The sequence below is a fragment of the Sinohyriopsis cumingii genome, chromosome 1 (assembly GCF_028554795.1).
Source record: "Sinohyriopsis cumingii isolate HCF-2022 chromosome 1, ASM2855479v2, whole genome shotgun sequence".
Taxonomy (NCBI): domain Eukaryota; kingdom Metazoa; phylum Mollusca; class Bivalvia; order Unionida; family Unionidae; genus Sinohyriopsis; species Sinohyriopsis cumingii.
The window spans coordinates 95689622-95709687 of record NC_142961.1 but is presented as its reverse complement, the minus strand read 5'-3'; positions in this window follow the sequence as shown (position 1 = coordinate 95709687).

The following is a 20066-nucleotide window of genomic DNA, read 5'->3' as shown; positions in this document are numbered from 1 at the left end:
TTCGGCAAAATTGTCCACGGCCGACCCTGACATTTTAGTAATAATATCAGTCTCTTTAACGTTGCAAGTTTATATCTGGCCAAATTGATTTTGAAAGCTTGACATATTCGTCCTTATCTACCCTGGTGTAGACTACTAACGCGGTTAAATAGTCTTTTGTGGCAAATTTTGATGTGTCCACTTATGCAGCTTTTCTGAGATTCTTTGCGTGTTTGATCCTCCAGAAATATATGTGATCATCTTACTTTGATTATAGCAATTTTTTTACTTACTTGGGTTGGTGGTAGCGTTCTACAAATCATTGCGCCGTATATTTGTGCAACGCTTTCACTGGATTGGTTGAGTTCGCCTCGGCAATAAGTGCCACTATAGCTTCTGCCCCACACATATAGGATAAATCTATTGCGGTTTGTGTTGAAACCATTGCTACCCAGATCGATTGATCGCTTCCACTCTTGGTGATATACTTGATACATTCTTGCTGTGGAGCAAGACAATAAGAATCAAAATATATGCGAAGATTAATGTAATATGCAACCCAATGAGTACTGGTAAATTCATGTGAGTCTAAATTAAATATTCCTTTATGGTCCGACGGGATCTAGCGCCGAAGTTCCGGGAAACTAATCTAGATAATGACTTTAATCGCAGAGAACCCACTGAATATCGACACCGCCGCCTTAACCTGGACATCCACAATGGCTTTCTCGCCGATTCTTTTGGACGGCGAAACTCCTTGTTCGCGTGTCACTGGGGAAATTCTGTTATATAACGCTTGAACAACATCGCCAAGCCTATCTCCATAATAAACTTGATACACAGGCAAGCATGAATTTACGGCCCTGACCCGGGTAGCTGTGCAAGAGTGTACGGTCGTCATTGTTCATTTCATCGCGTACAACTTATTGTCTCGGACCATTACGCCGCTGTATCACTGATGTACAAACAAACATTTCTCTACGTAAATCAAACAAATGTCTATCTTGATATGTCAGTCTAAATCTCAAGCAGGAAAGAATACAACCTTGTTTGGCAACATCGCCGTCCCCGGATGAAAAACTTCCATCAACGGCGTCGCACTTGAGATTTACATCGATCGTCGATGTGATGGACACGATGCCAGGTGTTATATGACGTTCATCGCGATCTGGAAAATTATCCACGGTTAGTTCCCAAGTCTCAACTGCTGACCACCCGAGCACAGTCTTGATCGAAGACGCTCCTACGTCGATGCGGTATTCCGAAGATTTTATTTTGATGGCCGAATTGATCGTCTGCACGAGAACAGTAATTACGATTTTAGAATCTCGTCCTATTATCGCATTTATGCGCCTTTGAAATTCAGTATAAATTGCCTCGATTTCGTAACTGCCGTTGGGAATCGCTACACGTAGCATTCAGGCGCAGAGATTTCATCACCACCCGTTCGCATTTTTCATGTAAAAACATGTGTGTTATTGGCTGGGAGCCAACCAAACAGTGCTGATCTAATGTTGGACCAACTGTAATACACGTGCAATAATGCACATGCAGGTGAGCGAACACTATCTCAAGTGTGCTACAAGGCGGCGCCATAATCATGAAAGTAAATACAAAATCAAATTCCGGCCTCGTTTACGACACCGACACGCTCGAGTGGTATTTGCAGTTATTGTATCAAGTAGTGATATTATTCTGTTACGATTCACCGTCGACTCCCTTTTTTAGACCGCTAATGCTACTGTGTAATTGTGGCGATTAATAGCCGTGGCAGTGATTCTAACCACCGTTGCTGTGTGTGTCTTCGATCACCTTGTTGATCAGCGCGAGGTATATATGTAGGTCCATGGCCCCGCTCGTGTACAACCGTTGATAGACTGTTGTTGCTACGTTGATTACATCGTGGAAATTGTTGCTCGCACGTAAACTCCCCACGAGAGTTTCTAATCGATCAACCATTTTCATAACGTTTTTGGAACATCACCGTGTCGCTACTGTCATTATAACCTCTCCCCACTGTTTCCATGGGAGTAGACTCGGTAGGGTTTTTATCCGTAGTTAGAGATTTTATAACGATGTTTTAGTTGGATGATTAGTAAATTTTGTATCTGGAGGTTTCGTTAATATTTTAGATCGCCTTTATTCCGATGAGTAAAACTCTGCTCTCGTGCAAATTCTTTTCAGCTGGGGTCATCATTTACCTTACTGAGACCGATAACCTCTCAATAAAACCATATGAACCAGTCTCTATTTGATCTGTGATTTTTTCGCTTCAGTAAATGTTTATTTCTGTGCTCATACTTACTCGTTAAAAATTTGGCGGCGCTATAAAACGTTTCTGACAGGCATCCTCATTAAAAATTGTACCATTGTTTGTAATTCTGATTCATACACTGGAGGTTCCTTAAAAGCAAACCTGTCAGCGATATTAGCAACTTCTTCAAGTACCTTCTTCTCAGCGATTTCTGCGCGTTCTGCCGTTGCAATGGACTCTGATCGTTCCGGCACGTTTGCAGTAGCGCTTTGGGCTGCTTCAGTGACGCTGTAGCGGGAAAATGTTTGTTCAAATTCCGCGGTGAGATCATTCCTCGTTGACTGACGCGATTGCAATTGTCTGAGTACAGCACCACACGCTGATAAACTTTGTTGTAACGTTGCCCGACGTTCCTGCGCTTGGTGTTGTGTTCTATTCATTATACTGCAGGTACATTTTTAAGTTGCTGTGAAAAATCATACGTATATCTTAACAATGCTAATCTGGTATCGCAGTGGTGTTGACGTCGAAATGGCAACAAATCCGTGTGTGGTTGCCTGTGCATGTGAAGAAAAATACTGTTTGAAACGGTTTTTGAAATTCGTGTCTACGGAACACCATGTGATCTGAGTATGTCTGAGTGTGTGTGAGTCTACCTCGTTGAACATTAAAACATATTAGCGTGGTCCCGGTGACTTTATGAATCTGTGTGTATCGATGTGTCTGTGTTTTTGTGTCTACCCTTGAAAAATCTCGCTGCTTGATTAGATTGTTTCTCAAGCAGCACGTCGTCGTGCACGACCAAGTTGTTAATACTACCATCTACGTCCTCAATGAATTCAACAAATCGTCGCCTTCGATGTTATTGGCAGCCTCGTTGTATCTCGCAGGACATTATAACACTCCTGGTCATCTGCGGTTGATGCAGTCAGTTATAACTTGTCCCATCGTAGCATTCTCACAACTAAGTTTAACAACAACTGAGTCTTACCACAACCAGATGGCAATATGATTATTGCAACTACAATGTTGGGTGGGGCTTCGTTGCGTTTTACCAGCTGTTTTTTTTTTGTTTGTTTGTTTGTTGTTTTTTTTTTTGTAGCTGAAAATATCAACAATGTGAAACTAGTTGGGGGACAATGAATTGTCCCTTGATAGCAAAGGTTCTTTGTCGTAGATAAATGAATCAACCATGACCGTGAATGAATTCATTCTTACGATAATGATATAAAATGTCCATACGTTTATATTGTCTGCGATGTAAGGGTTATACGGACACAGTAGATACACACGTTGAAAATAACCGGCGAGCAATCACAGGGGGGTGTGCGCGACGTGGCGCGAAAATATAAATGTATGTCCGGCGAGCAAGCTCGCTGGAACGTCAATATTGTATCGTCGTTGGGGAAGGCAGCTCTATCGCCGCCATAGGCAAAATACTCAGGAAGAACAATTACTGGGATATAATTACTTTTGCCCTGGAGCTGGACTGGTTATCCGACTAGATCCACGTGACGTTTCACTCGATGGTTAAGACCCATTCAAGAAGATGGACCGCGCATGCTACGAATAAGATCAGACATACAGTAATCGTGATTTAACACAGCAACACATAGCTGATCGTGAGTTAATTGACGCTTTAAATGACATTAGTTCCCCAGAAGCGCACAACGTCTTGTACAATGGTTAATAACAACCGCAATGAGGACAATGTTAGCAGTGGGGGCAATTAATTAGGGTATTAATAAATTTTGGAGGGTTAACATCAAATGCTAATATTTTAAATACTATTATTTGGAGTGCTTGGACTCCAATAATGAAATCGATTCCTTATGGTCTCAGTTGTTATTGGAATGGCACTGCAGATCAGCAAAATAGCTAGTCATGCTCGTGCTGAAAAAGGTTACTGATGATTGGTTGGCGCGACAAGCGTTATGGTAGATTTACTTAGAGGCACCAACAAAATTGACATGGGCGGTTTAACGTCAGAACGCCGAACAATGTTCACCAGCCTCATATTTTGTTCCTGCCACACAATGGCAAATACAAATACAATCTAATCGTCGTCGATATAGCCAGTAGCTACAAGGAATGTGAACCGTTGACATCGAAACGTGCATTAAGATCGCTAGCACATTCGGGCGCATATACGTGCGTGGGCCATTAAGGTGGCCAAGACTGCTACAAGTTGATCCAGGGCGAGAATTTCTCGGAAAAGTAACAGCGTTGATGAAACGTAACGGGGCTAAAATTCGAGATGTTGGTATTCATCGCGATCAGGCCATTGTTGAACGATTTAACTGGACACTTGCAGAACTATTATTTGGACATCAATACTTGCTGGAAATGTTGATGCATCGAAACAGACGATCACGAGAATAAGCAGCAAGACTTCATCCAGTGGTAGCCACGTTGAACAATGAAGTTACGAATGCGATCGTAATAAAACCCGCCGTGGCAATAAAAATAGAAATATCAGTATGGCACGTTAATGCACATGGCACCACCGGTCAGCTTTAACCAGTATTGGAAGGAGCCAGGAGTGCTGTAGAAAGATATCTGTACGTACCTGGAGAAGTAGAAGGTGAAACAAGAAGAGCTACTGATCCTATCTGGAGTTTGCCCGTGCATAAAATTGTACACGTGACCCGTCGCTGCAATACGCCAGTGACTTATTAACTTGAAGCGACAGCACACAAGCGTGTGTTTGTGAGGAAAGAGTTGCAAGTGATATCAGCGGATACACAGTTACCTCAACAGCGGGTCATGCAGCAGGAAGGTCGCAAACACGTAAAGCGCTAGCCCAGGGTGCCACCACGCAGCGTGGTAGCGCCGTGACATCTGTAACACTCAAGGCAAGTCGGAATGATGTTACCTCGATGATGACCCTGTTGATTAGCAATACTATCTACGGTAAACTATCTGGAATCACCAGCGGTGTAATTCCATAACATCTCGACTTTCTAACGCGCGCAATGTTTGTTTGTTGTTGAGCAAAGTCGATGACGTAATCCATGGCGAGATTTCTGCAGCCAGGAAAACCTGGCTGCGAGTCACTACGTCGGGTAAGATACTATCTTTTTTCTATCGATTTGCAAATTTTCTGCGAAAGCTATTGATAAAAGTTTAGTTTAGTGCTAACGAACGGGTTGTTTAAAACTGCAGCAGCAGAGAGGGCGAACAGACTCTAATTGACTCACTCTCTATTTCAAATATTAAGCCTTCCTGGAAATCGCAAAAAAGGTTCGAAATGAACGCCCTTCTTCAAAATCGTAAAGAAAAAGGATTTAAAATCGAGTGCCGAGTAGGAGACATCGTACTTTCTGCTGCTATTAATTAAAAATTGTTATATCAAATAATGGTTCATCCGGAATCTCATACTGTACGTCTAGCTGAAGAGCGACTGGAAGCAATTAATAAATTTCTCCGCGTGAGAGATTCTTCAGAAAAAACCTGCAAGAACGATAAGAAGCCCAAGTTGAATTAGCTACAGGCACAGAACAATTATTTAAGCCTATCACAACAGTTACTGAAAAAGTCGTAGCAGCTACTGAAGGTCTACTTGCAGCAGTACAACAAACCGCTGAGCAGACTGAAAAGATAGCGGCGAGAACTAAACAAACAAAAAAGAGTTTACGAGCACTTTCAACTGAAATAGCTGCAGCTCAACCTCATGCAGACGAAGAAACACCTATCGCCGGCATAGAACAAGAACTTGCTCCTAAATCCAAGGTAAGAAAAGAAAATATTGAATTGATTAAAAAATTTAAGGAATGTGTTATTAAAAATATTAAAAATACTAAAGAACGTGATTTACCTAAAAAAAAAATACTACTTGGCGTGTATGATAAATCTAAAATGTTAAACCGCGTTTATGAAACCATAAATGATGACAATTTTATCAAATGGGTATATCGTGTGTATTACAACAAAAAACAAGTCAGACGTGATGATGCTAAATACGATGCACTTGTGGAAGTAATGAGAAGACTTGATAGAGAGTTTAATAAACAACCACAGCCTTCTCGACCTTCTTCTCCACCACCACCGTATCAACAAATAAATGAACAACAATCTTCTTTACCGCAGGAAAAGTTGATGTCAGAACTTAAAAGGTCTGAAGAGCTACTTAAGAAAGCAAAATTAGAAAGACCACCCTTAAAACTATTTAAGAAAAGCGGGGAAACAACAAGTGAGGAAGAAGGAGCAACCGGAAGTAGTTTTACTGGAAGTGGTTTTGTTACTCCATGCCCTAACAATATCCTTTCTGACGTAGGACTAGAATTCTCATATGAGGAAAACGAGCTGGTAATAATTCTCTTGCAATAATTAATGAAGCAGCTGATATTTGTCAGCGATTATTTACAGGTGGTATCATGGATATTAGCTTTTACTGAGAACTTATTGATGAACTCGTTGACGACCTTGACTAAGTGACTAGTTGTCACAATGATTAGATAAATGGCAAGTAAAATAAGATGATCATACACAATAGTCAGCGTGGACCTGTAATGGTCAGAGCAATAAACTCACGATTACCAACCTACAGAGCGATTTACGGAGATGGACTTGGCGATGTTGTTCAGAGATTATTCAGAAGGTTAGCTCCAAAAGTAGCACATGTTGCAACACAATTATCAATGAAAGCTATTGACATTGTTCGTGAAAAAGCTCCTGGTGCAATCGGCAACGTTGCTGGTAAAGCATTATCGGCAATCAAAGAAAAATTGGCACTATTAATACGCAGACAGCAAGCGGTCCGACCACAATCATTGAAATTGCCAAGCATTGAAGTTATGCCTGCAAATGTCAGTAAAATAATAAATCAAGCTGCAAATCAGAAACTGGCATCGCTAGAAGATCATGGGCCCAGAGAAGCAGGGCATACTATTTCAAGTTTAATATCAGTAATCGGAGTTTCCCGAAGGGGTAATCCTCGTGTTAGACGAAAATAATTATAATAAAAATGTTTAAGCGTATATCCAACATAGCATTTGACATGGAAGCACCTGTCCTTAAAGATGAGTCTGTGTGTGATTATCAATTTTATTCTTATGACGCACGACTACCAAAATCAGCGTGGAAGAATTGAACTGCTAGTCCATGTTACAAGTAGATGCTTTTTACCCGCTGAGGCTTTTATCGAGATAAAAGGTGAAATTATAAAAACAGATGAAACTGCATATGCAAATGAAGTACGAGTTGGTTTTGTCAACGACGGCATCATGGCATTCTTTGATAGCGCCACCTATATGATCGATGGAAAAAATATCGAGACAATTCAGAAAGATGTTGACGTTGCTACAACAATAAGAGGATTGGCAAGATACTCTGATGATTATACAAAATCAACAGGCCCTACAATGATGTTTATGAAAGACAATTCTGATCACCCAGACAGCAGACCATATAATATAAAACGGCCAAGAAATTTTGCCGATAACACCGACGCAGATGTGTGGCCGGTGGTTCATGATCGTAATTTGGAATTAACCTAGGATTTACAACACACAGAGCAATGCTGGAGGGAGGTCGTATAAATGTTTCATGCGCGATTCCATTTTCTCATATATTTGGATTTTGCAGAAATGTTAGAAAAGTTATCTTTGGAGCTAAACACACAGTTGCTCTTGTGAGAAAGGTTACCGACGTCGACGCTATCTGGAGACCTGTTGGTGATGCTGCTAAAGTAATACTGACAAAACTTTCGTTGTGGATGCCGGTAATGACTCCAACGATCGCAGAAGAACAGCGACTAGTATCTTTTATGGACACAGGTGGTAAGTATCTGTTGTCCTGATTGACAACAACCACAGATAGTATGCAAACTGATATTAACTGTCAATTTACATGGCACATAACATCGCAGCAAAGTGTGTCTGCACCACGACATATATTTGTTGCTTTTCAGAATTATGATCGATTGAACTCGCAAACTCACTCCCATATGATATTTGACAGACTGGGTGTTACTGAGGTTTCCTTACGGATAAACGGACAAGAACCAACAGAAAACATGCTACTGAAATTTTGAAAACAATCATATAGCACGTGTATACCATCGGTTAATGACGTTTATGGGACGTGATCAAAAGGTAGATGCTGGTTTACGAATATCACAGTTAGATTTTAGAAATCTGTATCCGACTTATTACTTTTCGCTGCAGCATCTTGATTTATCCAAACAATCTGTCGTTGATATACACTTTAGAACTAACGTGAATACAGGTGGTGGTGTTAATTAAAGAACAATCGCGATTATACTCAGTGACAAAGCAATTCTACTTGAAGGTGGAAGTGGTCGAATGAGAGTCGTTCATGCCCCAGTGGAAAATCTGTAAACCACATTATTTAGAAACACGAGTATTTTATAAAATGTCTTACCATCACGTTAGTGTTAGTCTGACTCCTGGTCAGATCAAGAAGCTACAATCCGCATCAGCAAAAATATATGGGACCGCAATAACGCTAAAGCACAATCAAATCACAGGCGGTGAAAATAAACTGTCATTGACAGAACGTCAGCGCAAACATTTTGATAAACCCAAACAATTCAAGACTGGAATACGACTTAAACGTTCCGCCGGAGCCATCAGCGACACCGCTAAGACAGGCGGGATATTACCACTTCTCGCGGCAATACCAGCTCTGATAGCTACTGATGCCCCAGACTGTTGCATAGTCGGCTGCGTTAGGTGCTGTTGGAACAGCTGCTGGAATGGCATTAAACAAAGCAACGAGAAAGGGGTTAAGACTTCGCGGAACTTATCGAGGAAAGGGCCTAAGACTTCCAGGAACACTATGTTGAAAAACCAATGGGGTTTTACACCTATGTCAAATTTGATTTACTTGATGCAGCTAAATAACTAAAACATAAAAAATTTTAGAGGTGTTTTTATTCGAGATCAATTACCACAACGACCAAACAGCGCTGAAACCGGTATTATTAATCTCGATAACAGCACTGGATCTGGAACTCATTTGGTATCATACGCGATTGACCCTCGTGGAATTGTTTATTTCGATTCGTATGGGTTAGCTCCACCGCAGGAATTTATCAAGTATGTCACACCGCTTTAAGTAGGGTTTGGTACTCAACGCTACCAACACAAAAATTAACCGATCCGCCAATATGCCACCGTGAAGCGATTGCTGTACTCGGGTCTGAATCAAAATTATTATAACCACCTAACAAAGCTGTGCACGATTATACAAGTCAGCGCTGAAAATCTGCGATTTCTAATCACTGATTTAGATCAGAAAGAAAAGAATAATGGTAGATATTTACGGAAGATACCGCGGTAGTATTACTGCGAGTAAAAAAAATATGACATCGATCTGTCAAATTACGCGACAAAAGACGATCTTAATGATCTCATGAACCTGGCTGGGGTCGACCGGGATGAGGTTGTTGTTTTTCAGGACAGATACGGTGTTTCGAAAACGAGCAATATCAAATGGAATGATATAGTTCGACGAGTACTCGGTGAGGTCACGGATAACATCCCTGTGTTTACTGACGGCGGTAGAATCAGAGACACAAGTATATCGTTTACAACCATCAGAGATGAAATTGTAAGAAGTGTTGCTAATCGTTTGAAGAATACCGGTGACACAATGACAGGTGAACTCAGCATGAACGGAAATAAAATAGTGGTTTTAAGAGAGCCAACATCCGACGAAAACGCGGCAACAAAAAAATATGTGGACGTTAACAAAAGCACCGTAGATAATAAATTATCCACGTTACGGGCCGAGTATGACGTTCATGTAAATATGTTGACGAATCTGCGTAGAAATTTTAGAAAAGTTAATGAAACTGCAGAGGAATTCTTTGGTACTCCGTTGGCTGTTGACATGAAACTCTCTGATATAAAGACGAACATTGGCACGATTAAAAAACACAAGACGATATCGTAAGTGGAATTCCTGATATCGTTAACAAAATTAATCTGATTAAAATTCCTCATAAACAGATCATCAATAACGTATATCCGGGTTCGCAACATGGTCACAGCAAAATAATACTATCAAACATACCGCAGAAGTCACTGGTGTGAACAGGCTGTCTGTGTTCAACGCTGAAAAATTTAGTATATACACTACATATCCCTGGCGGCATTCAACCGATAAGTTTTCCGGGGTTCTGTCTCTTGTCTTAAATAGCGGGAACGAAGAGACATTTATACTGGAAGCAGCTGATAAAAAATTAACCGCAACATCTTACTGATGGTGTCTGGAATTTGTTGCTGAAACGACTCAATTGGTTACTGTGTAAGGTATGGAAGTTCAGAAATTTTGATATGATCAAGTACGTGAATGGCAATCAGCACTAAAAATCATCATTGACAAGTATACACGAATGTAAAAAAAAATACCGAAGACGTGTAGTTGCCATCGATGTTGTAGTATATTTGGTATATACACTCGTTGCGTCCACCGGTGTGGTGTTATCAGCGCTAACCCCGCTAACGGTAGCAATAGCAACAATATGTGTTTCATCATCAGCAGCAATTGCTGGGTTTTTTAATATTATCGCAAAAAAGATATCCCGTGCGCGAGTACAAAATTGCACGATTATATTACGCGGTTACACGCGGAAACAAACGCGTACTCGAAATTATCATCTCTGATATCATACAGCCTTGACGATACAACGATATCAGATTCCGAATTTGCCACAATGGTTAAGATATACAATGGAGTGATTGATTTAGAAAAACACCACTTGAAAAATGACGGTTTAAATAAAATGACCGAACTACTTCAGCAGATAGCCGCAAATACAAGTCCGCGGAAAACCACAATGATAACAGTAAACTCTACCAACCCTGAATTTTTTCCAACCGCGATTCCGGTAAAAGAAATCGCTCTTGTGCAGTTGCGAGTATAGTACAGTTGGCCAAATATCAGATCAAAATCATTCGGTGGTTTACAATCAAATAATTCGCTGTGTCTCGAGTCAGAAGAATATCTCAGCTGCGGAGAATTGTCATAGATATTACGGAAACCATCAATGATGTTATTGACAGCGATATAGTAAGAAACAAATTAGCCGGTTATAAACAAAGTGACAAAAAAAGAAACGCGACTTTGATCTAGATTTTGAATTTGTCATAGCGCTGAAGCAGCAGCAGAATAATCATTGTGCGAGCTGTAATTGTGTAATGTTGTGGCAGTACTCGAGTAATAATCCAAGACAATTTACCGTAGATAGAAAAGATAGTAGTCGCAGCCATACACATGAAAATACGATGTTGACCTGTCTAGCGTGTAATCGAAGTAGGGGTGCTAGTTAAGTGATCGCGGTGGTAACTGCGTGTCTTCGGGAATTACTTGTAATTGTTCACGTGTAAATCCACGTTGAGGAGCAGTTGAATCTAATCTGTAGATTGCAGGTCTACCCGCGGATCTTACCACGCTGAAAATTTTATGTGTTGTAATACTCCAGACAGGATCAGTTGCTCTTTTTTTTAACCACCTTCAAGTACACCGGGTTCATATAAATATCTTACAGTCACATTACCCAGTACTGGCTGCGCTGAAAAATCACGTCGTTGTACTGGTATATGCGCGCTTGTAATTGCGTTAGTAGGTTTCATGTTGGTTGTTCGTGTAATTTCATTATTTAATGCAGCTATCACATTTGGTAATCTTGCAACCCACTTGCGAGATCTTGTATCTTGAATGATTTCCTTCGCGTATTGATATCCAAATAACCACTCATCAAGCGTTTGATTAAATCGTTCAACAATTGCCTGATCGCGGTGAATTGCAGTATGTCCTCGTTGTATTTTGACATTATGTTGCTTCATCAGCGATGATACTACACCTTGAAATTCTCTGCCAGGATCAACCTGTAGCAGCTGTGACCATCGTAGACTACCTCGTTGATAAATTCGTTTAAACGCAGAAGCTAGTTCAGCAGCTGTCTTTGTTGATAACGGCTCTGCTTCCTTGTATCTACTTGCAACATCGACAGTTAACGCGTATTTGTACGTTACTCGACGTCTTCCAATTATGATAGTATCATGTGGTAAAAATAGAATATCAGCCTGAGGAACTTCATTAGGGACGCTGACATAAAATTGTGTGTACTGTATTGTTTTAGGCGGTGGTAGGTAAATTTGCCATATTGCCTGTCGGGCTAACCATTTTTCAGCAGTAGAAAGTTCGACACCTGCTGCTTAACCCAGTCTACTAATCGCTGCTCTACATTTCCAATATCCTCTTGGGGAATAATAAATCGACTCCATTATTTCAATAATCGGATGATTAATAACCAGCTTAGGAAATTCCGTTTCCTAATACAAGCTTACCCTTCACTGCAGATCTCACCAACCAATTAGCTAATGATTCATTGAAAGATTTACTTTTAATGGAATTTAGCGCGTGAATTAATTTGCTATGTGACTATGCTGCAGATCTTTACTTTTATAAGCTACATCATGAGCATGACACGCTTTATCAATAGCATTTATTGGATAGTCACCTGGTTTTGGATGAAGTTGGTTATCAAGTCTGATATCAAGTCGAGTTCGAGGGCCACGGTAATTATGTCCTGGGAGGTGTTTTTCTCCTGGGTACTTAGCCCACGGAGTTCCTGGTAGTTTGGCTAACTGGGCGGCAATATCACCTCCTCTTTTTTATATATTGTTTGGATTAGAAATAAATTTAAATTTCTTTGTACCGCATCGTTCACACTTACCTGTAACTGCTGACCTGTTAGTTTTTGTTGTAATAGTTGTTAGTGTAGTTGCTGGAGTACGCGTCCTGCATTTCACACAATATAAATCCATATTATAATTATATGCATGTAATTGATTTTTCAGCAACAAGAAAACGAGAACCGGTCGAGCATCATGCTGCGTTACCAAATTCTGTCCGAATGATTATCATTGGTCCAACTGGATCTGGTAAGACGCAACTGCTGCTTAATTTGATAATGAGGTGGCTCAAATGGGATAAGTTGTATTTGGTAGCTCCGTCTGTAGATGATCAGAGATGATATGATGTACTTAAGGATTTTAATGAAAACGCAAAGTTGTTGATGAGCGCGGTGATGTTACCGAGTTTATTGCTGATATCGATGAGGCGCCATCTGTAGATGACCTTGATGGATTTATTAATAATTTAGTTGTGTACGATGATGTAGTGCTGGATAAGCAATCAAATCCAGCTAGAATATTTTCTAGAGGCAGGCAAAAAACACAGACGTGATTTATGTTACTCAGCGGTATACACAAATACCTCAAGTAATTAGGGATAATTGTAATATTCTTGCTGTGTTTAACGGAGTTGACACTCACACGTTACGAAATATTCATCAGACTTGGTGTAGCGGTGATATGGATATAATTAAGTTTAGAAATTTATTTAGTCAGGCCCAGTTATCCCCGCATGGTTTTATAACAATAAACTTACATGACCCACGGTCACGATATCGAATTGGTCTTGATAAAATTTTTAATTAATATCAGCAGAGAGGGCGAGGTCTCCTACTCGGCACTCGATTGTAAATACTTTTTCTTTACGATTTTCAAGAAGGACGTTCATTTCGAACCAATTTTTTTGCGATTTCCAGGAAGGCTTACTATTTGAAATAGAGAGTGAGTCAATTAGAGTCTGTTCGCCCTCTCTGCTGCTACTGCATCAAAAACATTTCGATAGAGTTGTGACAGATCCTCGACCCGCGATACAGCAAGATATATATGCGATCGTCCATGATCCAGACACGCTGTAGGTTCTTTATGGCTAATTCTTGTCATGAAGAAACGGTGATTGCCTATCAAAAAACACCGTTGAGACGAATCATAGCTCGTAGCAGGTTCAACCTTACAAAGGCACAGTGACTATATCGTTAAGTACGAGCTTGAGTGTTGCCTGGTATCGGCACGTTGCTGTTTTGCCTCCGATTATCCACCAGTCTGTATATGAGTTGGACATATTTGTTGGAGTAGGTTTTTTTTTTTTTGAAGTTTAAACAAATCTGCGCTGAAGAGTGTCACAAACTTGTTTTCGTGTGACCACGATGATGTCGGTGGGGGATTAGGTAGCAAGAATGTCATAGTGCTAGGTTTCCGGAATTGCTTCACTCATTTTTTTATACTTCATTCATGGTCATGTTTAGTCCAATATCAGTAAAGAACCTTCTGTTAGACACCAACCATTCATGGGGATATTTACCAGAAAGGAGAAGGCTGACCTTTTCCCCCACACATGATTAACAATACATTTTGCTCGACCATAATATAAACATTTTTAATGTGTCATCGGGTACGGTGCACATACTTGTATCCCATACGTTTAGGATCCCATCCTGATTCTCCTTTCCACCTGAAAAAACAAACAAACTATGATAACTTGTGAGGTAACTTGCCTTTGTCTCATGTCAGACGCAAAATTATTCGTGGGGGTTAATAAGATGAGGTCTGAGTCATCAACGAAATTTTTAGACACGTTGATGACGAGCGTTGTTTTACAAAGCCACCACCTCCTTTCAGAAACACGGTTTGTGACGTGCAACTGGATCATTTACTGTGGGTGCTTCTCAATCCACAGAAAGAGACTTACCCAAAAATAATATAGTTGTTCCTGATATTTTGCATAGCAGCTTGGGGAGCTTATCATTTCCTGTTTAATTCTTCAGGACACGTATTGAACAAATTCATCCGGGATTGTTACTAATCCGTATTTGGTTTCATTCAGCGAGATTACTGGCTATTTTTCAAGTTCTTGTGTGTGTTATTGGTTACTGTAAAACAAATCAGTTGCAACTCTGACCGCAGATTTTGAAATCTGTAAATCATCGATAAAATGTTGATGCCGACGTACGCGAGCATTGATGACCCCAGACGATTATACTGCAGAGATTCCCCATCGTTGTACGAAATTATATGTTCGAGTGGAACTTGGGTCTTAGAAATGTATGTACCGGCGCTTATTGTATCGTTGATGATAAAATCTAGTTCAGCCTGATCGATGACAAGTCTATTATTTACACATTTACAGTCTGTGGACGCCTCTGTGATATTTTCCGTCCAATATCCTTGTTGATGTAAATATCGTTGCGATATGCACCGGGAGATGCTGATTGATTATATCACCGTCAATAACACAATAAGAGCCCAGACACATAGTCGTATGTAGCATTCGTGTATACCAAATTGTCCCCTAAGCCTTTTCGAAATAACCGGATGAACATCACGGGGAAAATTCAAAACTGTTCATTTCAGCAAACTCAGTCAGGTCAATGTCTAAGAAGTGGGTCATTTATTGATACTTATAAGTTTCTGGCTGACCAAAACATTCAAATTATGATGCGCACTCACTATATCCCCCCAACCACCCCCACCCCCAACAAAAATGCAGGTTACATGCAACCATACCAACGTAAATAATATCGTCTGGTTTGTAATTTGTGTTCCAAAGACCACCATGACCATACTCCACACAAGATCGTTGGACGTTCTCGAGAGAACGTTTTAGTATTGGCTTACAGATATTATATTTCCGTGCAGAATAAGAAACCGCTGATGTGTCTGTTTGTGAGCGAATTTCTTGTCAGCTCGTCAACCTGATCGAGCTTACTGGTGTGATTAAGTGCTATTGATTTCAGCTTGCCATGAAAACTTCCTGTTCTGTAGCAATCTCCCTTTCGAAGAAAAACTGATCAAATTCACATCCTGGATTAAAATCTTATCGGAGAAGCCACACAGATCGTTCTTGATAGCGTTTGCGATTGCGTCGTTAACATCACCGGAGTAAAATAAATTAACGCATTTGGAAAGAAATAGTAAATAAGCAGACAACGCACGGGCGTTACGCTCAATAACTTTTATGGCTACCATGCTGTTGTCAGATTTTTCATGTCTGTTTTTTCCTTTGATATGAATAACTTCCCTGGTTATCGTTGTGATGATCAACGGCCTCTTCAGTCACCGTTACAACGCGGTAACAGCACTAAGTTTTGCATCTTTTTTTCTGACATTGTTTTCGCCACTGCGATATCTTCGCAGTAAGACTAAATCCACATGGAAACTTTGTAAAAAGACCGGTCACTACGTGCTGCCACAAATTTTCTGTTACAGGTTTGCGCCGTGACGCTGTTCCGCCTCTATTAGATCCATATCGCCTCTGACAACCCACTCATCGTTCTTTCCGCTAGCTATAAATTTTATTCTGAGAAAGAACTTTTTATCCTTCTGATAAAATAAATGCAGCACGCACGCCATTTATTAGACGATCATAATCTCGCCTACGTCTCCGAGTCTCAAAATAATAATTGAACGGCAACGGCAAATTTGTCTTTGGCGTGAAGAAAATACTGATGCAGTTCTGAAAATTCTTTGGATGGTATGACAGAGACGTACACGATAATCAAGAACAAATAATGGCTCTGCACCTGCAGATTCAGCCTCTCATAGCCCTAGAAATTCTTATGCAGTAAAAAATTTGACAACCGACAAATTTACCAAGCGGTACATAAAGGTAACAGAGTTGCGAATTTCAATGTGGACATGTGGAAATTTTATTCCAGTAAGCTCAAGATGTTTTTGTGTCCAACGGGCTCTTGACTGCTAACGACCTGGCAGTGACTTGTTTTATATATACCTGGTGGCTGGTGACGCAATTAACCGACGACAACAAAGTGAGATTATTATTGTTATAGCCACAAAATCTTTATTAGGCACGGGTATATAACCTGTGTTCATTTTCTTTTTTTGTCCCAAAATTTCGTATTGGAGATAACAACATATATATTCCAAAATCTCTTTTCAACTTTTACCGAAACGCGAGTTTACCTTACTTCTGGTATGTGACGTCCGGATATGATTTATACATCTCACAAAATAATATTTTATTGTCTATTGTGGAGCAAAATAAACCCAAGACAGGATTGTCTCGCATCGGGATCAGCGAACATATATACAATTAACACATAACCAAGTAACTAAGACCTTGAGTGATAGGCCTATATGAAATGATACAATCAAGAAGATAATATCGTATAGTATGTTCGAAACGAAGACCATATATATCAGTCCGATAAATCACCCCACCCACCAATCTGTGTTGATACTGATGGACGATATGTGAGTGTGATGTGACCTGTTCATTAAAATGTGCAATTTTGCTGTATGCAAATCTTTCCGGAACAAACATGCGTACACTTTGTACACATACCGGTAACTGGTAACAACCATATCAAGGGAAAAATTCAAAATGGTCACACGACAGATGGTTGTGCTATTCCAGGTGGATTTACAAGTCACCAAACATATGATATGCTCCGGAAATATAATGTACACGTCACCAAAAAACTCTACATCCGGCAGTAGCTGCATAGCCACGAGAAATACCTGTGTTTAAAATGTACAGCCAAATTTAATGCAGATAATTGCAGAGGTGATATCAGCCCCTCACCCGATAATCAACATCATCACGGGTGAAGTGCTGATTTATCGGCCTATATACATACATACATATATATATATATATATATATATATATATATATATATATATATATATATATATATATATATATATATATATATATATATATATATATATATATATATATATATATATATATATGTGTGTGTGTGTGTGTGTGTGTGTGTGTTGTGTGTGTTTTGGATTTTTAACGTAGCTTTAAAAAAAAATTCAGTTATATCACAACGATGTCTGCAGTGTAACAGTTTATAGTGATGCTTAACACTGGGGCATCATGTCGCAGACATATAGCATGATGTCCCACCCAGTCATATTATTCTGAGCGCAGACCGGCCAGTCCTAACACTAACCTCTTAATGATGAGCGCCAAGCGAGGCAACTGTTAGTACCATCTTTGAAAGTCTTTGGTATAACTCGGCCGCTAACCTCTTAATGATGAGCGGCAAGCGAGGCAACTGTTAGTACCATCTTTGAAAGTCTTTGGTATGACTCGGCCCGGGATTGAACACACAACATCTCGCATCCAAGGCGGACGCTCTAACTACACGTAGCCACAGCAGCAGGGAGGGCGAACAGACCAAGGAAATCGACGGACCAAAAACATCTCCACGGAAATCTAATCCGGAGAAAGATTCTATTCACCGAATAGATGCTTCCTGAAAGAGTTACATCGTTATTGATCCTCAATCAAATAAACAACACTTAGTTCGGAAGATCTAGCTGCAGAATAATATGTTCATTGATTTTTTTTTTGTTCGTTGATTACATTTTGACGACAGACTATACTGAGATGCCCTCCCTGCTGCTGTCGTATTTAAATGAATTTTTGAGATTTTCGTCGTTAAAATATTCTATCTAGACCGACTCGATATCTGGTTCGTGGATCACATAAATTCACAGTGACGAATCCATACGGCGTGGATTGAGCTCGGCCAAAGAAATTTTTGAATTTATTTATATCCATGTCGCCGCTACACCAAGTCTGATGAATATTTCTTAACGTATGTGTATCCACACCGTTGAAGATCGCCAACATGTTGCAATTGTCTCTGATCACCTTTGGAATTTGTGTATATCTCTGAGTTACATAAATGACGTCGGTGTTCTTATGTCGTCCACGTGAAAATATTCTTGCAGGATTAGATTGTTTATCTAACATGACATCATCGTAGACAACTAAATTGTTTATTGAACCATCCAGAACATCTACTGATGGTGCTTCTTCAACATCAGTGATAAAATCAATTATATTCTCACCGTTATTCAACAACGCTGCGTTTTCACTAAATTCCTTCAATACCTGATAGCATCTCTGATCATGTACGGATGGTGCAACTAAATATAATTTGTCCCATTTCAACCATCTCATAATCAGATTCAACAATAACTGTGTTTTACCCGATCCAGATGGTCCTATTATAATCATTCTAATCGAATTAGGTAGCGCAGCATGATGTTTCACAGGGACATATTTCTTTGTAGCTGAAAAATACATTACATTCATGATATAATTATACTATGAATATATATTGTGTGCGGTGTAGAACGCGAACACCAACCATAGATCTAGCTGCTGTCGTTACAAAAAATAATAGATCAGCCGTTACTGGTAAATGCGAAATATGTGGCACAAAGAAATTTAGATTCACTTCATCGGGCGAAAAATCGATTACAGTGAAATTGGTTAAAAAAAAGAAGAAAAGACGGAGGTGATATCACATCAGGATTGTCATCGCTGCCAGGATTACCCTGGTCGAAATATCCAGGAGAAAAACACTTACCAGGATACAACTACTGCGGACCAGGAACACGACTCGATATCAGATTGAATGATCAAGATCAACCCAATCCCGGTGAGGATCCTGTAAATGCAATTGATCGTGCGTGTTACATTCATGATCTTGCATATCGAAATAAGGATCTACAATAGCGACATATAGCTGATGTAAACTTAATTCATGCGATAGATTCAATAACGAACAAAACCATCAAAGAAAGATTGGCCAGCTGGGTGATAAAGGCTGCGATGAAAGGTAAATTAGCATTTGGCGCTGGTAGATAATATATGGAAGAAATTTACTATTCTCCTGCTGGATTTTGGAAAGGTAAATCAGCGATCAAGAAATTAGCAAAAGCTGCTAAAGTAAAACCGTCAGTAGCTGCTGCGTGGTTATCTAAACAGGCTATCTGGCAAATATATCTACCGCCGCCCAAACGAATAGAATACGCTCACTTTGATGTTAGTGTTCCAAATGAAGTTCATCAGGCAGATATAATGTTTCTACCTCATGATATCGTTAATGATAAAACATACAAATACGTGTTGACCGTGGTGGATATCGCTAGCAGATATAAAGAAGCTGAACCACTAGCAA